This window comes from Microtus ochrogaster, linkage group LG4, assembly GCF_000317375.1.
Source record: "Microtus ochrogaster isolate Prairie Vole_2 linkage group LG4, MicOch1.0, whole genome shotgun sequence".
In the NCBI taxonomy this organism is placed as follows: domain Eukaryota; kingdom Metazoa; phylum Chordata; class Mammalia; order Rodentia; family Cricetidae; genus Microtus; species Microtus ochrogaster.
In genome coordinates, this window is record NC_022030.1 from 61,253,315 (window position 1) to 61,268,367 (window position 15,053).

The following is a 15,053-nucleotide window of genomic DNA, read 5'->3' on the forward strand; positions in this document are numbered from 1 at the left end:
AGAATCAGATGAGAAGGGGGGAAACTGGGTCTTGAAGGAGAACAGAGAGTCCCGTGAGAGAAGAATCACCATGACTGAAAAGGGGGGGTGAATGGGTATAAGGCAGGGGTAGTATTTCAGGGTTTGTCTGGAGATAACCTCAAATCTCCTCTGACCCAGTTTACCTCTGACTGAAGAAATAACTGTGTGTCCTGCAAAGGCTGAGCCAAAAGAATTACTCTGCTGGGACCCTACCTCTCAGTTTCCACCATCTTTTCCTGAACAAAAAAAAATGAACAGAAACATGGAAGCAGACAATGCAAGCACTGGGAGAGAGGGGGAAGGGGGGAGGAGAAAGAGGAGAAGGATGAGGAGGAGGAGGAGAAAGAAGAAGAAGAAGAAGGAGAAGGAGAAGGAGAAGGAGAAGGAGAAGAGAAGAAGAAGAAGAAGAAGAAGAAGAAGAAGAAGAAGAAGAAGAAGAAGAAGAAGAAGAAGAAGAAGAAGGAGATAGCCAGCAGCGTTAGAGCTTCTGCTGTGGCAGCAGATTGGAGTAGAGGCACAAGGAAGAAAGTATGGGCACCAGAGGGCAGAGGGCAGAAAGAAGACAAGACCTAGGGCTGAATCAGAGACAAGGCCTATCTGGGGGCAGCTCTCTCCTCAAAAATGCTGCCCACATGTGGCTGGTGCCCAGAGGACTTGGATAAGCCTCCAAGACCATTTCTAACAGAAACACTATACAGACAGACACAAGAAAAGTTCAGCTGGGCGGTGGTCATGCACTCCTTTAATTCCAGCACTCAGGAGGCAGAGCAAATGAATATCTGAGTTCAAGGCCAGCCTGGTCTACAGAGTGAGTTCCAGGACAGCCAGGGAACCCCCCCACACACACACTCTCTTTCTCAAAAAAAAAAAACACAAAATACAAAATAAAAAATAAATAAAGAGGTTGCCAGGGGGGATGTTCACACTTGGATTGGCTAGACGGTTCAGTGGCTAAGGGCTTGCTGCTTTTGTAGAGAACCTGAGTTCAGTTGCCAGCCCCAAACAGTATCTCCCAATGGCCTGCAACTCCAGCTCCATGCCCAATGCCTGGTTCTGGCCTGCAGGGCCATCTCAAAGTCACGAACTCCATTCCCCCAACACAAGCACACATAAGAATTTTTTTTAAAAAAAAGATCTTTTAAATATGTTTATATTTATGAGTCATTTCTATTTTAAATGTGTCAAGAATATTTCACACTCAATAAATAAACACAACTTCTTTTGAATCGATCTATAGCCAGTCAGGGTTCCTACCCATTGGATCCTTTCGGGTTTCAAAACGTCACAAGCCCTTCTCCGGTCCCTTGCTGAATATATACGGCACTCCAGGAAACCAACACTTTATTGAGCCATCAAATATGTCAAAGGGAAATTTAGGGTGGATGGCAGGAAGGGCTTCAGAGCAGAAAAAATCTTATGGCAACACAGAAATATTTCCCAAGGAAGTTGTTAAAAATCCATTATGCGAGCCACTTTTAATGTGTTATCAACATCTCCCTGTGAAAAAAAGTTAGACAGTACATTATCAACAAAATTCCCCCACTGGCAAGATGGACCAGATGCCCGCTAGGACTCGCTACATCTGTCCATGATTTAAATAACAGCACTCTGCCTTTGAACATAATAGAGAGCAATTTTTTATTATTATAAAATGTTACAACCAAACCAAAACAATTGCCTTCTTAGAAAGAACAAGGATAGTCTTTAGCTCTCCGCGAGAGATGGCTCAGAGGTCGAGAGCACTTGCTGCTCTTGCAGAGGGCTCAGGTTTGGTTCCCAGCACCTGTATGGCAGCCCATAACTTTGTGGGGACCAGACATGTGGCATGCGGTGCACATACATACATGCAGGCAAAACACACATACAGATAAAATGAAATAAATCTAATTAAAAAAATTTGGTCATCATATATAGCTCCAAGCTCATAAAATTTAAAACTCAATGTGACTTCAACTGAATATAATTTTTCAGTATCATATTCAGCATATGAATATATCCTGAGATGATACAAAATTCATTGCTTATTAACATGATGTATTAGCATTAACAAGGTTATTAGTACATATTAATTTAAAGTGACCCAAAGGGAGGCAGAGCTGGGTGAGGAGAGGCTTTCGAGGAAAGGCCTGGCTGGGGAGGCCACGGGAAGGGTGGGGCAGAAGCAGCTGGGGGAGGGAGCGTCTACAGGGTTTCACATGTACAAGAAGTGTATGCCAAGTCCTGTAAGTGCTGCCTCATTGATGTAGTGCTCCTGAAGACGACGGCAGAGAGCTTTTAACATTGGAACACAGGCAGGTGAAAGGGCTCAGTAGACAGAGGTGATGCTGCCAGACCTGATGGCTTGAACTGGACCCCTGATCCCACAGGTTGTTAGAGAGAATGGATTCTTTGAGTTCTCCTGTGTCTTCACACATGCCAATGCATGCAGACTCCTAAACACACACACACACACACACACACACACACACACACACACACACACACACCACATCAAACAAGTTCATTAAAAATGGGAACTGAAGATCTCCAAGTAGAGAAACATTTACTGATAACTGGAAAGAATCTATGCCCACGAGGCACCCCTATCTGCTCTCAAGGACGCTCTGTATGTGTGTAAGGCATGAATAGTTCTGAGCTCCTTTAGACTTCAAAGTCTCAGGGGGTGGGAAATGGCTTGTGGAGCCGGCAAGATATCAACTACCAGGCTCTTAGTTCACAGAACAACCTTAAGGAGCAGAGACAATTCTACATCAGTGTTTGAAGTGACCGCCATAAAGTTCTGTGAGTTTGGAAAAGATTGAAGTCAAATATTTACAGTACTGAAGGGCTCACGGGCAACGGAAAATCACCAAAATTAGGAACATCTGGGAAAGTCCCAACCAGGCCAAGCTATGAAAACAGCAGGGGAGAGATAACGGGTACTGGGGAAGAAGGAGGCAAAGAAGGGGCCCTGGGCCCTCTATCCCTCTTGCTCTCCCTCTCTACCCCCCACCCACTCGCTCTGTATGAGGTTGCCTTCCTGGCCAAGCTTAAGGAAAATGATGTGTGTGATTCTGTCTGACTGACCGGGTTTACACCCTGCCGAATGGAAAGATCGCTACCCCTCATTTCCCAGAAAGGAAACGGTCTCCAAAGTGTAAAGCAACCTTTTGGTTTTGGAACAATGAAGTCCAATAGGCACAGGCATAATTATTGCGTATCGCTCCATTGCAGAACACGCCATCAGCATAGGAAAGGAGGCTGACAGAGTGGAGAAGCCCTGGCGTCAGCTGCTGTCAAGCCCAGTTTTCTCTTGGCTCACTATGGCTCCGGGTCTGTGAGGTGAACCTCATCCAGCCTCAGACGATGCATCTTAAAATGTGCTCCTCAGGGGACTGGAGAGATGGTTCTGTGATTAAGAGCACTGGATGTTCGTCCAGAAGACCCAGGTTTGAATCCCAGCCTCTGTTTGGCAGCTCACAAACATTGGTAACTCCAGTTCTGGGAGATCTGACACCATCTTCCGGCCTCCATGGATACCAGTCACATCTGACACACACACACACACACACACACACACACACACACACACACACACACACGCACAAACACCTATACATATTATATAAATTAATTAAATTAAAAATATACAAATGGGCTCTTGCAATGGTTAAGCGAGATAATGCTGCCAAAGGCACAAGGCAGGTTATCTGGTATTTGTCATCTTCTTTATTTAGATAATCCAGGGAGATCACAGGGAGCTTGAAGGACCGCCCTGCAAACTCGTGTCCTGGTAGAAAAAATGGCTATATTTTGCAGCTTTGAAACTCTCAGGCGTGTTTGGACACAAAGGCACAGGCACAGGAGGCCACTGCAAGGCACCGTGGGGGGACGAACTAAATAAACCCCAAAGTGAGTGAGCAGGCCTCCCTTCCCCGTGCCTCCTCTACCCTGGTGCCTCTGCTAGCACAGCGTGTGAGGGTAGAGCAATCTCATGCCCGCTACCTTAACACAAACGCAAATGAAGTTTGGGGTGTTTTTAGAGGTGTGCTACTTATCCCATGCACAGTGCACTCACTCAGGGTCACCACTTTGAGAGCCTCCTGTCACTTGGGTGTTGGAAAAGCTTTGATGTCAAGAGTATGATAGGCTTCAAAGAAAGGCTGTTGGCAGATTGCTAGTAAATATCTGGGGAACAGGACAGGACAGAAGAGTCCAACACTATGCAAATCATGAGTAGGGTCACTTGTGTCTACCTGCTGTTTACACGCTCAATAACGGACCACAAAGAAATTCTAGTCTTGGATATGCGTCTACTGCCTCAGAGAGTACCTGGAGAAGTTATAGTGCCAAGAGCCTGCACAGATAAGGTGGGGGCGGGGGGAGTGATTAGAAATGCTTGAACTAGGTGTAGATCAAACTGGTCGGGGGTTCAGTGACTGCCACTGTCGTTGGTACTGGGGACGTACACATCACCTTCACAATATACGATGACATTATATAGCACATTAATGTGCCTCGAAGAGCCCTCAAAGCATCCAGTGAGAGGCTCTGTATGAATGTGTCTCTCCAAGGGCTTCACACAAAGCTAGTGACTAACAGTTCTCTTTTTTCTTTTCTTCCTTTTTCAGAAAGCGAAACGAGTTTGGATGGTGCTTGCCATCCAAACTGCCATTCCCACTGCCAGAATTGCTTTGGGGCTGCCTGGCTACTGAATGGGGACTCCATTTCTTTCTGTCATAGTAGAAGATGGGTCTGGGTATGGAGCAATATGAAGTTGTGACCACACCCTATTAGAAGAGGAATTTACAACACTGGGAGGCACTGGGAGGCCCCACTGGTTCATGACCATCTATCTGTGTGTCTCTTCTGAGGTCCCCATAGTTCTGATCCTGGTGTTGTGGAATATTAGCTTAAGATGTATTACATTTGTTTATGCTGTGGAATATTTGTTTAATGATGTAAAGATGTGCTATATTCTTTTATGTTGCATTTGTTTAACTCTGTGAAGCTGTGTTACATTGCCTGTCTAAAACACCTGATTGGTCTAATGAAGAGCGGAATGGCCAATAGTGAGGCAGGAGAGAGAAATATGTGGGAATGACAAGCAGAGAGGATAAATAAGAGAAGGAGGAGGAGGAGCAAGAAAAGGAGAAGGAGAGGAGGAAGCCAGGGGCCAGCCACTCAGCTACCCAGCCACTCAGCCAGCCACAGAGTAAGAGGAAAGAAAGGTGTATAGAATACAGAAAGGTAAAAAGCCCAGAGGCCAAAGGTAGATGGGATGATTTAAGAAAAGCTGGCTAGAAACAACCCAAGCTAAAGCTGGGCATTCATAAGGAAGAAAAAAAAATCTCCTTACATTTAATTGGAAGCTGGGTAGCGGGCCTCCAAAGAGTAAAGAATAATTAAAAAAAAATAGCAGAACAGCAGCTCACAGCCTAGAATAGGGACAATAGACAAAGAGATCCATGTGGGTCTGAGGCTGCAAAGTCAGGACACTGTGCTGAGCAGACTCGAAAGCTCAGTGAGGTGAATGATGTCGGGCGCTAGGGGATCAACTAGTGATGTCTGTCACTGGCTTGGGAAGAAGACAGGAGCACACTATAGCTTTTTAGACACCCTGTCCATATTGAAAGATGTGGATCAAAACCACCCCTCAAGAGTCAGATTCCAGCATCATAGGAGCTCAACAATGATGAGGTTGTCCCTGACACTGTGTATTTTAGGCAACTGCTTTATTACCCAACCCTTCTCATTATGTATAAGCTCCTTGGCTGCAGAGCCTTCTAAACCATCTTCATTTGACCACACCATCCCTTCCCTCTCTCAACTGATTTCCACGTTCTGGCTTTTTTCTGGTGCATTTGCTCAGCATGCAAGGGCGACCGGAAGTGAGATCAGTTGAGCCACAGTTGAAGACGGGCACAGCTGCATGGAGCACATGGCTCCGCACAGCCTGTGCTCAGCTCTACTGATGGACCGTCCTTTGGATTTGTCACAATGTGCTCCTTAGGCTTGGCAGCTTATGACCTGGAGATAAGATGTAGCCCAAACTAAGTCCGGGGGGCCAATCAGAGTAAGTAATGGTCATCTGAGCCAGATCTGTCTGCAGAGGTCACCACATCAGTGAGGGGACAGGGAATAGCTAAATTCAGAACAAAAGACCAGCAAGTAGAGAGCTGGGGGGGGGGGGGCGGTCCCAGTGGCTGGGCTGCTGGTAGACCAGGTGGCTCATTTCTCTCAGCTCTCTGTTAGTTTGTGGACCAAGCAAATATACCAGCAAATGCTGCCGCCACCCAGTATGGGGTCTAAGCTGTCCAAAGGTCAGCCACAAAGCGAGACATTCATCTGTCCTGGTGGAGTGACTGATGGCTCTCCACACTGAATTCTTTCCTTGCTCTCAAACATTCTGGTGGGAATTTGTTAAGGCATTTAGGTGAGAAAATCCACTTCTTTTTCCCCCCCTCTCATTGTTATTAGTTCTTTGAGGATTTTATGCAATGATTTTGATCATATCTACCCCCTCCCCTGAACCTCCCAAGATTCCACACATTCCCAACTCTGTGTCTTTAAAAAAAAAAACCATCAATACAATTTGTGCTGCCTATATTCTCCTGTGTGCATGACCTTCTATTGGGCTGACCCACCAGAGGCCACACCCTTAAAGACGGCTAACTCTCTTTCTAGCAACTATCAATTGCCAATAGCTCCTTAGCTAGGGGTGGGGCTTCATGCCTATCTCATCTCTCCACGCTGAGATTCAGCCTGACCAGTGCATCGTGTCACAACTACCATGAGGTCATATGTCCAGCGGCCCTGGTGTGTCGAGAAAACACAGTTTGCTTGAAATCATCCACAGCCTCTGGCTCTGATATTCTCTCCCATCTCTTCCACACTGGTCCCTGAGTCTTGAGAGGAGAACCAGTATAAGGCAGACATGCTGTTTGGGGATGAGCTTTCTGTTGTCTTTTATTTCCTACACCTGATCAGTTATGGGTCTCTGTGTTAATTGTGATCTACTGCAGAAAGAAACTTCTCTGATGAGGGGGAAGCCATGAGTATATTTGCAAAGTCCCTTTCCATCAGAGAAGGGTAGGTACGCAGATGTCAATGCAGGGTCACCCGCTCCTTCCACCAAGTTGTGGAGGCATTCTTTGTAACATCTTCAGGTTCCAATTCATTAGGGAATGTAGAACCCCACAGCATGGAGGCAAGGTTTCCAGCCTTAGGCCCCTGGATCAGGCAAGGCTCTTTTTATGATCCTGCATCAGGCAAGACTCCCCTCATGCCCTTGGGTCAGGTAAGGCCCTCCTTGTGTCTCTGTGTCAAGCAAGGCCCTCATCATGCCCCTGTGTCAGGCAAGGTCCCCCTTATGTCCCTGGGTCAGACAGGCCTTCCTTAGCCCCCTGGATCAGGCGAGATCTTCATGGCCCAGAGTCAAGCAAGATCTTCCTCATGTCTCTGGGTCCAGCAAGACCCTCTTTAGGCCCTGGGTGAGGCAAGGCCCTCATCATGCCCCTGTGTCAGGCAAGGTCCCCCTTATGTTCCTGGGTCAGGCGAGACTCTCTTCATGGCCCTGAGTCAAGCAAGACCTTCCTCTCATCCCTGGGTCAGGCAAGGCCTCCCTCATGCCCTTAGGTCAGATAAAGCTCTCCTTATGTTCCTGTGTCAGGCAAGGCCCTCCTTACATCCCTGGGTCAGGAAAGCCCTCCACCCCTATGCCGTTGGGTCAGGTAAGGCCCTCCTTATGTCCCTGGGCTAGGTAAGATCTTTCTCATGCCCCTGGGTCAAGCAAGGCCCTCCTCATACCCCTTGGTCAGGCAAGACCTTCCTCATGGCCCTGGGTCAGGCAAGGCCTGCCTCAGGACAAGCTCTGGGTTATCTATTTTCCCTTTTGCCCTTCAATCCGTACTTTTGCTTCTGGGAATGACTTCAATCCCCACAGTAAGTGAAGAGTTGTGTGAAAATCCTCTTACTGGTAAAGAGGGGTGGTCTGCTTGTGGAACTAAGGACTTGACTTTCTGTGGAGACTCCTCAAGCAGGCTGACAAGTCTCCCGGCTGCCCCAGCCAGATCCTTCCGTTGAAGACTTCAAGGAGGGCCCAAAAACCATGTGCTGGTGAACATGGCAGATGCCCACTCGGTAGCTATGGCCCCAGCTCAGAGGACCTGTCATCTCTCAACTTAAACTTCCCCTTTATCTGTGGGATCCGTTGACTAGGGGACAAACCCGGGAGGGCCACCCCATGTGCTTTCAAAACCACTACCACATGGGTGACTCCTTTGCCAATTCTGCACCAAGCTCAAGACGTAGGCTTTGAGAATAATTAAATGTTTAATTTCCTTTGCAGCTCTCAGAAGAGTCAAGAAAAAAGCCCCCGTAACACTGGCAAAAAATAAAAAAGACAATGGGTGTTAGGTACCCATTTCAGAAAGCAGTGTGTGGGGCACTGTGTCTCGCCGTGACCTCTTCCTGCCACCACCCTCTCTGCTCTGCTTCACGGCCCCTGTACTGTGATCTGCCCAGCCACACCATGGCCTCCTCACCACAGTGGCCTCTGAAATGTTGGACAGAACGCGTCCTGCCTCATTCAAGTTGTTCCTTCAGACATTTGTCCCACAGCATCGAGGGATGTAACTAATGCGTCAGTTGTGCATGGTGCTCATCACACCCAGGTTCCCCGGTTTTCTGGACAAAAGCTGGATGGAATGCGCAGAGCTGGAAGGAGGTGAGGAAAGGGCAGAGAAGCTACTGGCATCCCAATAATGGAGGCTGCTAAAGAGGCTATAAAAATTTCTCTAAAATCCTTCTCAGACTCCCACTCCACCTTCTCTTTGTTTATAACTCAGTGGCGCTCTCTAGTTATTAATATGTGCTTTCCCCTCATTATGGGCCACAGCCCTACAGATTCTCCTGGCCCCCAGAGCGCCTCCTTTCCAATGATAGAATGTCTGGCAGAGTTTGAGAAGTTTCTGGACCAAAATGAATTTTGAATCAAATGTGAGATGAACCCTAGAGGTTTCCAGCTGTGCTTGCCTGGGTTGCACCGTGTGACTTCACAGAAAGCACGCTCTGAACCCACGATCCACTCGACTTTGCGCCGAGCATGCTCTCATGCTGCCCTTAAGGCTACTGTATGCTGTGAACTGCGGCATCATCCCTGTACCAACTTTTCTGCTTTTACAGAAACATGTGTTTGTTATGGAAGATAAAGACTTTCCTCGGTATGTAAGTGCCAGAATAGTGTGGTTTCAGACTGTGTTGTGGTAGAATGTTTGATTCTAAGTCTGAGTTTTGACATGAGATTAGGCATTTCTAGCCATTTCTGACACCGCTCTGATGTATTTCTGCCATGCTGTACTGTGTAGCTATGTTCTTAGCATTAATGATTATAAAATCAAAGTTATGGTCAACTCTGAAAAATGTTGGCGATTCTCGGGTCCCCTAATATCAAAGATTCAGGCAGTATTTAATTCTTTTTGTAAACAGCAAATTAACACACCCATCTTAATAGTATGCACACCTGTGTATATACCAAATAATTACTTATTCAAATTTAAATTTTCTTTATGATGCATTACCAGCAAACATTTGTTTGTATAATCATCTACTAGGGTCACATAAAAATTTCTCAGGTAAGGGCTCAGTTGGGAGAGTGTTTGTCCAACACACATTAAGTCCTGGGCTTGATCAACAGCCCCACATTAAACCAGAAATGGTAGCATGAGCTGTAATTGCAGCAGAAAGCTAAGATGTTCAAAGTCATTCCCTGCTACACTGTGAGTTCAAGGTTGGCCTGGGCTATATGAGATCCTGTCTCAAATACAATAAAAAGTAAAGTAATACAAAAATCGGCCTTTCACAAATGAAAAGAAGTCAGGAATGAGCAGGCCTCCAAAGCCTTGACCATTTCAGAGAAAAAGCCTGTTATCATGAGGTCATCGTGTTATCTCAGCTCCTCATGGAACTCAACTGTGTACAAGCAAGATGTTATTTAGCACACCAGAGAGCGACACCATTATCTTCTGACGTGGGGACACTTTGGGAACTCATGCCAGGAAGCCTCTGGGGTTGATTCTGCAGTTCCACCATAGTAACTTCTCAGATTTCAGAGCTCGTGAATCCAATGCCAGGCATCAGGAAGAGGCTCATCTGTGGAGGTGAGAGACCCTTATGAGGTCTCGCCATGTGTCGTGTAGTCATGGGATGTCTACTGATAATGTCTACGCATTAAATCCCATTTAATTAGAGATAGAATCCTCGAGAATGTAAGAAAGAGGAGGGAGCCAATGGCGTGTGCTGCCTGTCAGGACGTCTTTCTAGATTACAAAGCTGCCATGTAGGAAAGTAAGTCCCCCCGAGTCTCACCCTGAACTTGTCTCCATGCCTGCCTGCTGCAGTCTCTAATTCGGGGTGTCCCCAGCCATGCTGCTTCGAGTTTTCCCAAAGCTGTAGATTTAGCTCAATTGTGGGTGCCACAATGAGCCATTGTTCCTGAGCCGCTCTTCTCCTACCCTCTGACCCTTCCTCCTGGGGTGAGTGTGCATTTTCCCAAACTCTTAATGGACAGAACCTCAGTAACAATGGCCCTGCGTGTAGCTTACACTTGCGGGGTGAAATAGGGGCTCCTTTGTTGCTGGAGGTAGGGAAAAGGGCATAAATTAACCCAATCTTTACAGTCTTGTGAAAAACACACAGGCATTTTAAAGAGAACAAAATTCAATTTTGTACTCCATTTTAAAAAGAATTCTTCGGGTGCGAACTGCCAGGACAATATTAAAGGAAGTTCAGCTAACAGCCATACCCATAGTCCTTCCATCCTGACAAGTGTAATCATTTTTATTTGCTACGTTTCTCTCTAATCCTTAACCCACACCCCACCCCCCAAAGTTTCCCCTCCGTTGTCAGCAAAGTGCCACCGGCTTTGAGAGGAGCCACATTGTGATGGAGATGTCTCTTTTAGATAGTTATGTACCATTATTAAAGATTCAAAATACCATTAATTTTCTTCAAGCTCCATTATGTTTATCATCTATCACAATGGCAGCACATTAATCATGTCCGCGGAGCCTCAGGAGCGAGGATGAACTCTGCTTCTCCGTCCAGGGCACCCACAAAGGCAGCCGTTTTGTCCGCTGCTGACCCCGGGAGCAACGAGGTCTTTAATGGTCCCCTGTGAGGTAGAGACTCCCCTTTAGACGGTGGAATGAAAGGCTGGAGGGGTTTGAGGAAACAAAAAAGAAACGAGCCCATTCTCCCCTATTCTCCGTAAGAAGAGCAGTTGTGGACACAGCTGCCTTCACACAGTAGCCGGGAGAACACAGAAGGAGAGGGCCTTGACTGCCCCGTGGTGTCCCTCGCGGGGGCTGGCAGCTGTATTGGACCAGGACGGGGCTCAGGTTGCAGGGAGCGTGGAGGCCCGGGTGCTGGCATCATTCTACCAGGGCGTGCCGTATGGGGACATGAGCTTGGGATCAGCTAAGCACCAAGCTGACACCGACTCTTGGTTTGTAATGAGGAATTAAGGGGGCCATGTGACATTTCTGAGGCAGATGCTCAGCTCATTCCCTCTCTGAAACAGAAATCATAACAATCATTTATGCGATAGGTGCTTTTAAGCCCAAATGTGGATTCCAATGTCTTAGTTTTTTCCCACGACCGTAATAAAAAGCAAATTAGGGGAGAAATATTCATTTTAGCTTGCAATTCAGGATACAGTTCGCTATGGTGGGAGGTGGGGGCAGCAGGAGCGGAAGCCGCTGGCCACATCACCTTCGCAGTCAGGAGAAAGACACTGATGCGCGTTAGCGCTCAACTGCCTTTTCTGGATACTCTAGGATCCCAGCCAGTGAATGGCACCTGCCACAGTGGGCGGGTCTTCACCAACCAATTAATCCCTCACAGCTATACCCAGAAGCCCTTCTCCTAGGTGTCTGTAGATTCTATCCAGTTGGCAATTAACTAGAGTTAATTCCCACCACACTGGGAACATAATGTAAAATGGGAGTGGGAGGAGACAAAGATGGCAGTCTGGTCCCCAGCCTGTAAAATTACATTATATTCAGTGAGGTGAAGAAGCGGCGCTTCACATTCAAAGGCTGGCAAGGGGGATCTTGGATTTGTTATAGCTAGTTCGATGGGGACTGGAGGGACCAGCGTCCCCAACAGAGGGAACAGAGAGTATGGAGTCTCCACATTAAAGGGAACATGGCAACGAGAAGGTGTGAGCCACAGACGTACAGGAATGAAGGGGACACAGCGGGAGATGTGGCTGAAGGGAAGAAAGCCCTTGGCAAGGGGCGGCTCTACAGTCGTCAGTTCCAAACACCAACTCCGCTAGGCTGAGGGAGCCCGCAAAGCATTCTGGGAGTGTCTGTGAGAGATTGGCATTTTAACCGGCGAATGAATATGGGAAGCTCCACCCTCACGTTTTACGGGGAGTGCTGTCCCACCATCTGTGGGCCTGGACTGAATGAAGAAGCAAAGGAACAGAGCACCTTGGACGTCAGAATTGCCGCTTCTCCTGACCTCAGATCCAGGAATCATAGCCCTTCCCCTAACCCCTTCCATGCTACTTCCTCAGCCTCGTACAGAGAGCTACCTTCTCCTCTTCCCTGTTTATCAGGCCTTCAGCCTTGCTCTGACCCATGCTGCAACTGCCTGTCTGTCCAGATAGCAAGAGACCTGTTGTGGGACTTCTCGGAATCCACAGCTGTACCAACAAATTCTTTTGATACCCTGATATCCTCCCGTTATATAGTCCTATAATCTTTACATATGCATGTCGAAATAACCATGTCAATGTCCTTGCGTTTATGTATGCATGATGTATGTATCTGTCCATGTAGCGTTGGAAACCCTGACTAATCCGTCCTCTACGATTGAGGAGGAGCCACAAAAGAATACTACAGAGATTACATATGGAGGTGTAGACACAGAAAAGCCGCTCTGACCTTGAGTGGGATGCTCTTCCGTGTGAGCAGGGATCGATATAGAATCCCATGAGTCTCATGAGAACTCATCTGGCTTGCTCTGGCTTGGGGTGTGGCTGTCTGGTACTTGGAATGGAGCAAGTGCTGACTACATACTTTCCTTGGGGATGAGATGACCAAAGGAAGTCGCCATGGAGACAGATGATATTAGAAGAAAAGACTGATGTTTGTCACTGCCGCTGCTTGATCCGGAAGAATCACCATCTAGTCAGTTCAGCTGATGTCACCTGGGAGCCCATATACAAGTTCGGGCGGTGGATTTAGCCAGTGTGACTGGGCCTATTGACTCTATTCACGGACTCTCCGTAGAATGTAAACATGGCTATCTCAGCGAATGCACAGAGGTCCCATGTGAGTGCACAAAGGTCCCATGTGAGCAGAGCCTAGCCCTGGACACATACTCTATGTCTTGCTTTCTGGCTGACATCCATTGGCCAAGCTGAGTCTACAGGCATTGTGGGGTCACTACAGGGTCACATGTGGCTGTGAAGGTTTGAGATGGGAGTCCCTTGTGCATTGTGTCACGCTGCAAGCTAAATCCCTTTTCCTGCCTTTGCCTTCTTTGTGAGAGATTTACCTCATTTTTCATGACGTGTATGTGTGGTAGTTTGAATGAGAACGGCCTCCATATAGGTTCATATATTTGAGTGCTTGGTCCCCAGTTGATGGAGCTATTTAGAGAGGATCAGGAGGTGTGGCCTTGTTGGAGGAGGTTCTTGCTTGTGAATCGAGATGTGGGCTATTAATCCACGCCTGCCTGCCTGCTGCCACGTTCCCTACCATGATGGTTACAGACTCAAGCTTGTCTGCAACTGTAAGCCTCAAATCAAATGATTTCTTTTATGGTTACCTTGGTCATTAGAAAAGTGACTCAGACGGTGTGTAACTTTGTGTGTGGAGATGTTCCCACAGAGGCCAGAAGAGGGTGTCAGAGCTCCTGGAGTTGGAGTTATAAGCAGTCTTGAGTCACCCAAGATGAGAGCTAGAAACTGAACTCATACTCTATAAGGGCAGCAAGTGCTCTTAACCACTGAGCACTTTCCAGCACCTGCCTTACACTGTCTTTTAAAATCAAGGGTTAAATATTGTTTTCTTTCCTTTCTTCCTTGGCGTCTTTTCTTTATCACCCTGTCCCAATTGTAGCTCACACAATGTAATTTCAACACTTAGTTCTAAAACAAAAGAAATCTCTTAAAGATCTCTTAAGAAAACTGGGCAGTGGTGGTGCACACCCTTAATCCTAGCACTTGGGAGGCAGAGACAGGTGGATCTCTGAGTTCGAGGCCAGCCTGATTTACAGAGTGAATTTCAGAACGGCCAGGGCTACTTTCCCTGTCCTTAAAAACTAGGGACAAAAACAAAAACAAAAACAAAAACAAAAAAAGAGGAGGTAAGAATGGGGAAGGGCATTTAACTTGCGTGAGTCACGACTAGCAAGTGGCTCCCATCTCTTTAGATAAAGCAAACAGCAGCAAAGACGTGTGGCCTGTTGTTTATAGTCCACATCCCTCCTTAGGATGCACTTAACCTTGCGCTTACGTCATTCATTTTCTAGGGCTATGGACCAAGTCTCCTTTGCAGTTAATCGCTATGAACTTCCTGTGCATGGAGCAGCATACTTAGGGAATCACACTGAGCATCACATTCTACCCTGTGGTTCCTCCCTGGTCACGGTCTATGGAACTGTTACGAAAGTTTCATTACCACGGTGTTCAGATTAAGCCTTTGGCTCCCACCCCTGAAAAACATTCTTTCTTTTTGATCGGTTTCCAAAATTCACATATCATCCATACAACAACGCCAGAACCCGAAATAGATACAAACTGCACAGTGCTTGGTATGCCACATGTGGGCAGTATTCTAAGGCTGTAGTTCATGGAAACTTAGATGTTGTATGGTCCCGCCACGGGGTTCTTCAGTTAAACAATGAAATTCTGATAAGTGAACTTTGAAAGATAAAGCCATACCATGTGCAAAGACTATGTAGTTGGTAAAAAGAGGAAGAGAAGAAGAAGAGGAAGAGGAAGAGGAGGAAGAGGAAGAGGAAGAGGAAGAGGAAGA